The sequence below is a fragment of the Schistocerca nitens genome, chromosome 5 (genome assembly GCF_023898315.1).
Source record: "Schistocerca nitens isolate TAMUIC-IGC-003100 chromosome 5, iqSchNite1.1, whole genome shotgun sequence".
In the NCBI taxonomy this organism is placed as follows: domain Eukaryota; kingdom Metazoa; phylum Arthropoda; class Insecta; order Orthoptera; family Acrididae; genus Schistocerca; species Schistocerca nitens.
In genome coordinates this window covers 716,323,931-716,337,073 of record NC_064618.1, presented here as the reverse complement: position 1 = coordinate 716,337,073, position 13,143 = coordinate 716,323,931, and positions in this window count along the sequence as shown.

The window sequence follows — 13,143 nt, the reverse complement described above, 5'->3', positions numbered from 1 at the left end:
TGTCACGAGCGACATGCATCCTCAACATGGCCAGGAACGAAAATAACAAAGACAATTATAAAAGCTATGGTTCAAAGTTTTGGAATGGAGCAATGGAGCCCATACTAGAGAAGTTACAGGACAGCGATAATATAGCATTTGCAGAAGAAGTGCTGAAAGTAGTGTAGTGCACCTTCTGCTGAACGGGGACCTAGCAATAAACTGTAAAATCAAATTAAATGATATATGCCCATTGGACTTTGAAATACGGAAAAAGGGAGCTTTTACTGGTTAAAGAAAGGCAATCAAATGAAAGTACAAAGGGTGCTTGGGACTGAGGCCAATTCGGAAATTGTAATAAAAGGTCACCTATTACAACTGTGGGCAACGGCCTTGCCGCAGTGGATACACCGCTTACCCCAAGATCACCGAAGTTAAGCGCTGTTGGGCGTTGTCGGCACTTGGATGGGTGACCATCCAGCCGCCATGCACTGTTGCCACTTTTCGGGGTGCACTCAACCGCGTGACTGCTACGGTCGCAGGTTCGAATCCTGCCTCGGGCATGGATGTGTGTGATGTCCTTAGGTTAGTTAGGTTTAAGTCGTTCTAAGTTCTAGGGACTGATGACCACAGATGTTAAGTCCCATAGTGCTCAGAACCATTTGAACCATTTTTTCGGGGTGCACTCAGCCTCGTGATGCCAATTTAGGAGCTACTCGACCGAACAGTAGCGGCTTCGGTCAAGAATACCATCATAACGACCGTAAAGCTGTGTGCTGACCCCACGCCCCTCGTATCAGCATCCTCCATGAGGATGACACGGCGGTCGGATGGTCCCGGTAGGCCACTCGTTGCCTGAAGACGGAAGGCTTTATTACAACTGTGGGAAAATGATTGGGACATTTCAGTCACAGGCAGGAGAACATATGAATTTCTCCCTAACATCAGGGTGAGATTAAAAATGAGGTTTCTCAACCCATCGAGTGGATTGATATGTTACTTGACTAGCCATGTTTGTATACAAGATCAAAAGGTAAATGAATGACACCTGCGCTTGCGGCAGTGTGAGCACACCGGACCACACGTTGTGGGACTACACACTCAAAAATGGTTCAAATGGCTCTGAGCACTATGGAACATCTATGGTCATCAGTCCCCTAGAACTTAGAACTACTTAAACCTAACTAACCTAAGGACAGCACTCAACACCCAGTCATCACGAGGCAGAGAAAATCCCTTACCCCGCCGGGAATACACACTCTATGAACATGAGATTGTAATGGATGTCAGGTGTTAAGCATGTGGGATCCCAAACCATCATTAAGGAGGGAGTCGACCTGGATCATCTTGGATGATACTGCATACACAATACCTAGCAAGGCCGAGAAGACCCCACGAAGCATTCAACCATACCATGATGCCGTCCAGGCTAGACAGCATACTCGGCAGACCGAGAGGAGACTACTGTGGTTGGCGACCACACAATGATACAGCGTCTCACGAATCTACATAGCGTTGGTAAAAGCGATCATGGACGTGTGAGCCTTAAGACAGTGATATGTGGAATCGCTTGCTGCAGCAGAAACACTGCTGACATGCTTCCTCAACACTCAAGAAACCAGCAGACGATGGCTATTGACCAGGGTAGTACAAGGGAGTATCCAGCAGTGGAAAGAACTATCTACAAGTTAAACGTATCAAAATAAATGAAGAAACAGAGAAGAGATTCTGTAAGGCGTCCGGATTTTACGGACCTTACATGAGCTTCATTCACAACAACCTCAGAAAATAATAATTACAGTGTATCAACAAAATACAATTGCAGTTAATCTAAAGTACAGAAAACTAACAAAACAATCTCTACCAATATGAACAGTGGCATGGAACAAACAAGTTAAAGCGAAACGCATTTTGGAGACGAACTGAGCAGATGGTTAATAATATCCTAAAACTCCCATTTAGCAAGAGAACGGCGAGCTTCAGCCCAGAAAGGGATAAGGCCAGAACAATACATTATTCCTTTTAATATTTTCTACATTTCGTAGCCCTGTCAGCAGCTGTATAGACATTAATTTTAAATTAACAACAGCCTCTGTTGCAATGTTTACCTAGATTTACCTAGGTTTCAGCTGGGATAACCCAACCTTCGTCAGAATAAAAGGACATTATGGACAAATAGTAGTTCCTTTTATTCTGAAGAAGGTTGGGTTATCCCAACTGAAACCTAGATAAATCTAGGTACACATTGCAACTCAGGCTGTTGTTAATTTAAATTTATTATTATTACGTTATTCCTTTTAACGTAAGTCAGTCTGGGACCAAGGGTAAGTGGCTGCTCATCTTTAACAGGGCTAGGCTACGACTCAGCAAGGAAAATAAAAGTGTATTCACCTCTAGCGAGACGGCGATTGGCTGAAGCCATACGTGACGATGTGGACATGACACTGTATGGAGATCCAATTATATAAAATCATTTTGATACCTTAATCTCTCTCTCGTCTCGCGGCGGACCACACAAGTGTGTGGAAATAAGCGACGGTGTTGAGAGCTTTGCTTTCTTGAAGTGAGGACGATGTGCTTCTTGTATTGTGGCGACAGATAGCAAAGTGGTAGTGGAAAATTCCTGGCAGATTAAAAATGTGTGCCGCACAGAGACTCGAACTCAGGACCTTCGCCTTTCGCGGGCAAGTGCTCTACCGTCTGAGCTACCCAAGCACGGCTCGCGTCCCGTCCTCACAGCTTCACTTCTACCAGCATCTCGTGTCTTACCTTCCAGACTTCACAGACGCTCTCCTCTGAACCTTGCAGAACTAGTACACCTGGAAGAAAGGATATTGCGGAGACATGGCTTAGCCACAGCGTGGGGGATGTTTTCTGAATGAGGTTTTCACTCTGCAGCGGAGTGTGCGCTGATGTTAAACTTCCTGGCAGATTAAAACTGTGTGCCAGACCAAGACTAGAACTCGGGACCTCTGCCTTCTGTGGGTAAGTGCTCTACCATCTGCCAGGAAGTTTCATATCAGCTCACACTCCGCTGCAGAGTGAAAACCTCATTGTGAAAGCGGTACTTAATTATTTCTGTGGAAATTTTTGTAGGTAAAGAAACTGTGCATATTGCTTCAAACCATAGCGAGTGTGCAATAGCCATTATTTCGACTAGGGAAAGATTAACATTCCACGGAATGCAGGAAAGTTGTGACTGAGTGAATTCAGTCAAGTCCGGAGTAGGGAAATAGCATTTCAGATCCAGTGCAGAGACAACGCCATTGCACATGCTGCTTGGTAAAGTAACATCACACCTTAGGCCACAGTAAATGTTTAGTCTGGATCTTGCTCACCCCAACTTGAGTACGCTTTGACCACTGAATATCAAAAACTAGGATACTAACCTACACTCACATTGAGTATATGAGAGTTTTTTAATTGGTTCAAAAAGTAAATTTTGTTCTCTTACAACTCAGTGCACTGACCAGCTACGACAACGTAGATTTAAATGAGCTGATGAGATATTTTTAGTAATAATTTTTTCCTGTGATAAAATTTTTTCAAGTGTAGAGATAACGATTTTAATAATCGTCATTTCAGTATGTCCAAGAATTAAAGAATTAGTTTATGAGTGTCAAAAGTACTGGAACATGATTGTTGTTTATTACTTGATCCCTGAAAGCAACAGTGGGTAAATTACGTGTAGAATAAAAAAGGGAATAGCTGCTTTGTCTTTCTGGAGTAGATCTCAGACTTTGCCTTTTATTGTACATTTGCGTGCTAAGTGGTAAACCAAGTTTGCAGACATTAGTAGACTCACTGTGTAGATACAAAGGTCGGACGTATGACAGGGCTATAGTAGTTGGGTACCTGCTCAAGTGTTTTATTATAATTTTGTAGCAGTAAAAGTAGTAAAAATTAAGTATCAGAAACAGACAGTTAATGTATAAATTTATTGCTAACCAAGGAAATGTGATCTGTATGGCATACTTTCGTTTTTCAGATAATAGTCTGTACTTTTTAAGGAGAAATAAATAAACAAACTTGAATCATGAACGAGTTCATACATTCTGGATGGACAGAAAATTGTTTCTGTCGACTCTTAAGAAATGTACGTTCGAATCACTACAGACATTTAGCTGTGTATAGTTCTTGCCGGTATTTTTCGTTATGTAACATTATAAGGTCTGAAAGGAATGAAAATGTAGAAATTCATAATGAGTCATCTATGTCATTATTTCCCAGGACAGGGAATTTATTAATCTAGCAAGAATGTGAATGTTATATTTATCTCTATTTCATATTAGTGTTCACATGAAAGTCATTAAATTCTTTAATCCAATTTATAAACTGAAATTGGTAAGAACTGTTGAGAAGAACTTTGATATGGTGAATTTCTATAAATTGTTTTTTAATGTACTAAAGGATTAATTTCATGCATATTGTGATTCTTTCCAAAGATGTTTTAAATACGATATTCCACCATGCAGTAGTGTTTTGTTGCTTGTGTAGCGTTATTATTATTGTCTTATTGTTATTTCGTTGAATAAACTGTATTAATCTGAGCATTTGAAAAGGGTGATTTTCTATAATTTATGACAGCAATGTTCAATGAGGTCATGTAGCTTCATTATAATGACAGTGCATTGAGTGATTATTGATTCATTGTATCTGTTAATCACCATATTAAGTTATACAAATATTTATGATTCTGTATTTCACTTATCTAAATATTAAGATCCCCTGTGTATAAAATCGGTTTTCAAACGAGTAGAAGTAATAGTTGTGTGACTACATCTCTAACCATAACTAACTGATTACAAAATAAGTAGCTCGCTTTAGGACTGGCTAATGTATTTTTCATTATCTCACTTTAGGATTTCATAGAAATACTGAGTAACCAACCATATTTTCAATGTAACTCTCAAAAGCAAACCTAATTTTCATTTAAATTGTTTAAAAATTGACATTCAGGTGATTTTCACATATTATTTTTGTCAAAATATTCCGAAATCGATACTTTAACAAGTAATGTGATACATTTAATCACAGTCATAACATCCAAGATCACGTGCTACATCTTGTCTACCAATAAGCACTCCGTCCAGTCACAAATATTGTTTGATACCCACACGAGGACTCTTTCACTAATAAGCCTCGGTATGCTGTGATTTAAATGCTTTTCGAAAGTGAAGAACACCTTGATCCGTGGCCCTAAGAATGTTTCATGAGAAAAGCGAGAGTTGGGATTGCGAACACTGTTCGCATAACCTGTGCTGGGTAGCACAAACATTCGTGTTAGAAAGAGCTGTGTTTAATAAAATATAATACTCGACCTACAGTGATTTATACATCAATATATATGTTCGTGTTATCTATCACTTATGAGCTAAACACATGTAACAATTTATTTCCTACACTATTACCAGTTCCTCATATTATTCTGTCCGCCAGTGATACCTAGATAACAAAGGAACAAAAACGAAGGCAGCGAAAACCGGTTAGCCGCGCTGGGACATTGGCCGCGCGGGGACGTACGGACGCGCCGTCGCGTGTAGCTTCGTTTTTTTGGTGTGGCAGCCAGCCAGCCAGTGGGAGCGGTCAAATAATTTACGCTGTTGGCAGAGCGAGCACCCCAAAGGGACGGACAGAAGCGTGCTGTCTCCCCGGTTCTGCGCGCTACGCTAATTTAATGAAAGTGAGGCGAAGTGACATCTGACGTGTTTCTAGCAACTGACACACAGTAGGTAACTGAGCCACAGAGGCATAACATGGCGGAAGGACAATACATTCAGTTGACATGCACGGAACATGTTTGTTAAAACACTAGTTTGCCAGACAATTTACATGATGAATGAAGTGTTAGATAAAAACATTTTTCAATCATCTTACTGAGTGTGCAAGCATTAATTAGGTCAAATATATCTTAATAAAGGGCGCCGGCAGATTTCTAATGCGTAATGGTAGTTGTAACGCATTGGAAATTCCATTTCTAAAATCATTAGGAAATGAGATATTCCGAGATCCACAGAGTCAACAGTGTGCTGAGAATACCATATTAGGCATTACCTCACGCCATGGACAACGCAGTGGTCGACGGCCTTTGTTGAACGAACGAGAGCAGCGGTATCTCTACAAAGGGAATCTGTGCAATGTTTCACATGAGAAGTGATGTCGTTGAAAAAGGTTACGCACAATTAACTATTTTTACCCAACAAAAAGGTACTTTTAATGCCTTACGGGCATCAAGGCCGTTAGAGGTGTAAGACCTTCCCGTCTGAGTATTGGTGTGGTTTCTGTCAGGGAAATTAACAAGTGGTGCCCACGTGGCAACACACTTACTGGATAACGACCTGCGTGCCAATGGACCAATTCAACGCGTATTCAGAGCATACGGTCTCAAGCCATGATCCAGCTATCCGGATCTAAGTTGAGTCGCCTAAGACAAATGTCTCGTTAGTTCCTTTGAAAAGGCCAAGGCGAATTTTGTTGTCTAGTCTTTTCAAATGTATGCTCCTGTTCCATGTTAATTACGTCCCCATCGCCCAGACGCTAACACTTATTGACGTTCCTTTTCTTCATTCGCCAAAGCTCTCTTAAAGGGTAATCAGCGTACTTCCTACTAGTGCCTCCGCTGAATTTATCTGTCGTTCATTGTTGTGGTTGATATCGCCTGCATATACACATCAAAAGAAGTTTTGCATCACCTCGGTTCCGAGAGTTCCGGAAACCGAACAGAAAATTGGTCTAGAGATCCACATAAACATCATTTCCGCCATTTTTATTGCTCATGAAAACCGCACATTGCATGTTGCACCACTATACCGCGATACCTTCTGAGAGGTGGTCTCCATAGCTGTACACACCGGTATGTCTAATACCCAGAAGCACGTCCTCTTGCATTGATGCATGCCTGTATTCGTCGTGGCATAGTATCCAGTAGTTCATCAAGGCACTGTTGCTCCAGATTGACCCACTCCTGAACGACGATTCGGCGTAGCTCCGTCACAGTGGTTGGTAGTCAGGTCGTCCATAAACAGCCCTTCTCGAACTATCTCAGCTATCTCAGGCATGTCCCATATGGTTCATGTCTGGAGAACATGTTGGCCACTCTACTCGAGCGATGTCGTTATCCTGAAGGAAGTCATTCACAAGATGTGCACGATAGGGGGCTCGAATTTTCGTCCACGAAGACAAATTCTCCGCCAATATGCTGTCGATATGGTTGCAAAATCGGTCGGAGGATGGCATTCACGTATCGCACAGCCGTTACGGAGCCTTCCATTACCACCAGCGGCGTACGTCGGCCCCACGTAATGCCACCCCAGAATAGCAGTGAACCTCCACCTTGCTGCAATCACTGGATAGTGTGTCTGAAGCGTTCAGCCTGACTGGATTGCCTCCAGACACGTCTCCCACGATTGTCTGGTCGAAGGCAAATGCGACACTCATGCCTGAGCGAGGAATGTCATCGATAGTTCCTGTCTCCTGTGTCTCCTGTCTCTCACCTCCATGTCCGAAAAACTTCCCTTTGGTTCATTCCGAGACGCCTGGACACTTCCCTTGTTGAGAGACCTTCCTGGTACAAAGGAACAATGCCGACGCGATCGTACCGCAGTATTGACCGTCCAGGCATGGTTGAACTACAGACAACACGAGCCGTGAACCTCTTTCCTTGTGGAATAACTGGAGCTGATCGGCTGTCGGACCCCATCCGTCTAAAAGGCGCTACTCATGCATGGTTGTTTACATCTTTGGGCGGGTTTAGTGATATCTATGAATAGTCAAAGGGATAATGTTTGTGTTTTGTCAGTGTCGTCCTAACCGCCGTCTGCTTCACGTCTTCTGTGCAGCGAGCTACCTTAATTTAAGTATTAACTGTATTTTTCTTACTTGTCACTTCTTCTTCCGTGTGTTTTTGCTTTTAGGAAGCTTTAATTGTCGAGTGCTATTAATAGTGTTCCATAGATTTCGTGCTTGTTTTGAATACAGTCAGAGAGAGTCCCTTTAGTCATCCATAGTGCCAGTAGTGTCAGTGTCGTCCTAACCGCCGTCTGCTTCACGTCTGCTGTGCAGCGAGCTACCTTAATTTGAGTATTAACTGTATTTTTCTTACTTGTCACTTCTTCTTCCGTGTATTTTTGCTTTTAGGAAGCTTTAATTGTCGAGTGCTGTTAATAGTGTTCCATAGATTTCGTGTTTGTTTTGAATACAGTCAGAGAGAGTCCCTTTAGTCAACCATAGTGCCAGTAGTACTAGCGTTTGTTTTCAATACAGTCCAGAGACAGGTAGTGCTCTTTTCATTGCTTTCTACAAGAAGTGACTAGCAATCACAGTTTAGTCAATAATCAGCCGCCTTTAGTGAATTATCAGTCTAGTTAAAACTTCATTAAGTCTCTTCAGTAAATAGATTCCTTCGGATGGATAGGATGTGTGAGTGCTGTGTACGGACGCAGGAGGAGCTGGCCACTGTTCGCGAACAGCTGAACGTGTTGATGGCCGCGGTCAGCCGTCTTCAGGCTGCTGCCTCGGAGTGTAGCGGCAGTGCGGAGTCTGGTGCGTCGCAAGGTACACCCCAGGTGATAAATGCTTCACTCACTGTCCCTGCTGTCGAGACATCTTCGCGGGTACCGGGCGCGGTTGGGCCACCCTCTCCCCAAGGGGAGTGGCGGGTTCAGCGGCGTTCGCGGCGCACGAGGCGGAGGGTAAATGTGGAGGCTGGCCGTGTGGCATCGCCCGCTCTGCCTGTGAGTGGACATGTTGCTGCTCCTTCAGCAAGGTCTGAGCAGGCACACGGGGGGAGGGGTTTATTAGTTATTGGGAGCTCCAACGTTAGGCGGGTGATGGAGCCCCTTAGGGAAATAGCGGAAAGGTCGGGGAAGAAGGCCAGTGTTCACTCTGTCTGCTTGCCGGGGGGTCTCATCCGAGATGTGGAGGAGGCCCTACCGGCGGCGATAGAGAGCACTGGGTGCACCCGACTGCAAATTGTTGCTCATGTTGGCACCAATGACTCGTGCCGTCTGGGTTCAGAGGTCATCCTCAGTTCGTACAGGCGGTTGGCGGAATTGGTGAAGGCGGAAAGCCTCCCTCGCGGGGTGGAATCAGAGCTAACTATTTGTAGTATCGTTCCCAGAACCGATCGCGGTCCTCTGGTTTGGAGCCGAGTGGAAGGCTTGAACCAGAGGCTCAGACGATTCTGCGGAGATCTGGGGTGCAAATTTCTCGACCTCCGCTATCGGTTGAGAAATGTAGGGTCCCCCTGAATAGGTCAGGCGTGCACTACACGCCGGAAGCGGCTACAAGTGTAGCGGAGTACGTGTGGAGTGCACATGGGGGTTTTTTAGGTTAGAGAATTCCCTCCCTAGGCCCGACAAGATGTCTCCTGAGACGCGGCGAGGTAGGAGTAGGCAAAATGCAACAGGGAATAACAATGTTAATGTGCTAATAGTAAACTGCAGGAGCGTCTATAGAAAGGTCCCAGAACTTCTCTCATTAATAAACGGTCACAACGCCCATATAGTACAAGGGACAGAAAGTTGGCTGAAACCAGATGTAAACAGTAATGAAATCCTAAACTCAGATTGGGATGTATACCGCAGAGACAGGTTGGACAGTGAAGGGGGAGGCGTGTTTATAGCGATAAGAAATGCAATAGTATCAAAGGAAATTGACGGAGATCTAAAATGTGAAATGATTTGGGTGAAGGTCACGGTTAAAGCAGGCTCAGACATGGTAATTGGATGTCTCTATAGGCCCCCTGGCTGAGCAGCTGTTGTGGCTGAGCACCTGAATGATAACTTGGAAAATATTTCGAGTAGATATCCCCACCATGTTATAGTTCTGGGTGGAGATTTTAATTTGCCGGATATAGACAGGGAGGCTCAAACGTTCATAACGGGTGGCAGGGACAAAGAATCCAGTGAAATTTTTTTAAGTGCTTTATCTGAAAACTACCTTGAGCAGTTAAACAGAGAACCGACTCGTGGCGATAACATATTAGACCTTCTGGTGACAAACAGACCCGAACTATTTGAAACAGTTAACGCAGAACAGGGAATCAGCGATCATAAAGCGGTTACGGCATCGATGATTTCAGCCGTAAATAGAAATATTAAAAAAGGTAGGAAGATTTTTCTGTTTAGCAAAAGTGACAAAAAGCAGATTACAGAGTACCTGACGGCTCAACACAAAAGTTTTGTCTCAAGTATAGATAGTGTTGAGGCTCAGTGGACAAAGTTCAAAACCATCGTACAATATGCGTTAGATGAGTATGTGCCAAGCAAGATCGTAAGAGATGGACAAGAGCCACCGTGGTACAACCACCATGTTAGAAAACTGCTGCGGAAGCAAAGGGAACTTCACAGCAAACATAAACATAGCCTAAGCCTTGCAGACAAACAAAATTTACGCGAAGCGAAATGTAGTGTGAGGAGGGCTATGCGAGAGGCGTTCAATGACTTCGAAAGTAAAGTTCTATGTACTGACTTGGCAGAAAATCCTAAGAAATTTTGGTCTTATGTCAAAGCGGTAGGTGGATCATAACAAAATGTCCAGACACTCTGTGACTAAAATGGTACTGAAACAGAGGATGACAGACTAAAGGCCGAAGTACTAAATGTCTTTTTCCAAAGCTGTTTCACAGAGGAAGACTGCACTGTAGTTCCTTCTCTAGATTGTCGCGCAGATGACAAAATGGTAGATATCAAAATAGACGACAGAGGGATAGAGAATTAAAATCGCTCAAAAGAGGGAAGGCCGCTGGACCTGATGGTGTAAGTAGGCTGTTTATGTTTTCTTATTGGCAGCGCTACGTAGCGCTCTGTGTGAGAATCACTGGCTGTGCTGTGTGCAGTCTGTGGCTAGTTTGCATTGTTGTCTGCCATTGTAGTGTTGGTCAGCGGCAGCTGGATGTGAACAGCGCGTAGCGTTGCGCAGTTGGAGGTGAGCCACCAGCAGTGGTGGATGTGGGGAGAGAGATGGCGGAGTGAAATTTTTAAAACTGGATGTCATGAACGGATATGTATATTGTGAGTTTTCAACATTATTAAGGTAAATACATTGTTTGTTCTCTATTAAAATCTTTCATTTGCTAACTATGCCTATCAGTAGTTAGTGCCTTCAGTAGTTTGAATCTTTTATTTAGCTGGCAGTAGTGGCGCTCGCTGTATTGCAGTAGTTCCAGTAACGAAGATTTTTGTGAGGTAAGTGATTTGTGAAAGGTATTGGTTAATGTTAGTCAGGGCCATTCTTTTGTAGGGATTTTTGAAAGTCAGATTGCGCTGCGCTAAAAATATTGTGTGCCAGTTTAAGCACAGTCTTGTATAATTGTTTAAAAGGGGACGTTTCATATGTCGACCCTTAGCCGAGGATACCTCACTGGAATCTTCTGATTTTTTTCTTGTAGTTTGTGTAATTAGTGTAGCTTTTGTTTAGTGCTAGCGCGTAATTATAGAGAGAATTTCCTTTGTAGTTGTAGTTTTTCGTTGTTGTACACAGTTGTGGCATGCATGTAGATTTGCACCAAGTATTTCACAGCTGCGCTTGCAATTAACTAGATATTATTTTCAATGCTATGTTAATGTGTTTTGTTATTTTGCTCTTCAAATTGTGCTGTTCTGTGTTATCGTGTGAAATATTTTGACAATAATGGCGTGTGAAAAACGTAACACTAGGTTTCAAAGTAAACTGAGAAATAGTAGTGACGACGAGCGTAGCTTATCAGCACCACTGTGTAGTGAATTAACAGACACTCGAAGTAGTAATTTGGTAATTGTGCATAGGGAAATGGAGCGGGCGGCAAATAATGGTGTAGACAGTGTAACAGGTAGTGAACAGGGAAGCATTATCGATCGATCGGTCGGCAACAGCTCGCCTCAGGAATCCGAAATGACAGGACACAATTTCGCAAATACTGTAGATTCAGGTTTTGGGTCCTCACCGTTTTCTCAAATGAGTCAAGACACATTTTCTGCTTGTCAAAATGTGAATGTTGCCGGTGAAAATGCACTGCCAAAAAGCATAGAGAAACAGATTCCAGACCCTAATACATTATTATTGCAATTAATGCAACAAATGGAACAAAATCAGAGACAAATGGTACAAAGTCTTCAAAAGTTAGACACAATGGAACAAAATCAGAGACAAACCCAGCAAAAGCTTCAAAAGTTAGACACAATGGAACAAAATCAGAGACAAACACAGCAAAAGCTTCAAAAGTTAGACACCACACTTGAACAAACACGCGAAGATTTAACTACTGAGTTACATAACATTGAATCTAAATGTCAAAAAGTCTGTAATGACGTAAAAACACAGATTTGTGAGCATTTCCAACCTATTTTTTCGCGTCATGAAAATGCATTACAGAATCACGAAGCAGCCATAAAAGAACTGCAGACTATTGTTCATGAAAATCACGACACCTTGCAAGCTAAAATTGACTCAGTTGCATCTACCGATTCGGTTACGCAACTTGCAAAAACTGAGGAAAACTTAAAAGACACAGTAGATACGATTTCAACACAAATGGACACTCTGAAACTTGGTTCAGAAAAACACACAGAGGAAATAATTTCACTATCGGATAAAGTAGCCGAACTTTCAGGTCAGTTCACTAACTTATCTACAAAGGTAGATGATGATCTGAATGACACAAGACCTGTAGCCTTCACGGACACTGAAGAGTATAAACAAATTAGAAAATTCAAACAAAATCAGAATCAAATCAAAACACAGTACAAAAGAGAAATCCGGGAAGTACAAGATCAGCAGACACAGGTAATACAAGAATTACGTATTTCAGAGGACACTCGCGCCCCAATACGGGAAGAGGAACATAGAAATACGGAACAGCCACAAAATAGTAACACAGGACATTTCGGAAGTTATGAAAGAAATTGGCAATGTGCACCGAATTTTGAGATGGAACGGCCGACACGACCTAGCAATGACCGATATGCGGCTCGCCGACATGATGATTTTGACTATAAGCTGTTCATTACTACACGTAAATTCAAAACATTTAAGAATTCTGGCAACGACATTCGTCCACAAGCGTGGCTCCATCAATTCTCTCATTGTTTTCCTCCCAACTGGTCATTGGAGCACAGGTTAGAATTTATGTGTGGCTACTTAGAGAATGAACCAGCTGTAAGAATGCGATCGGTCATTCACGATTGC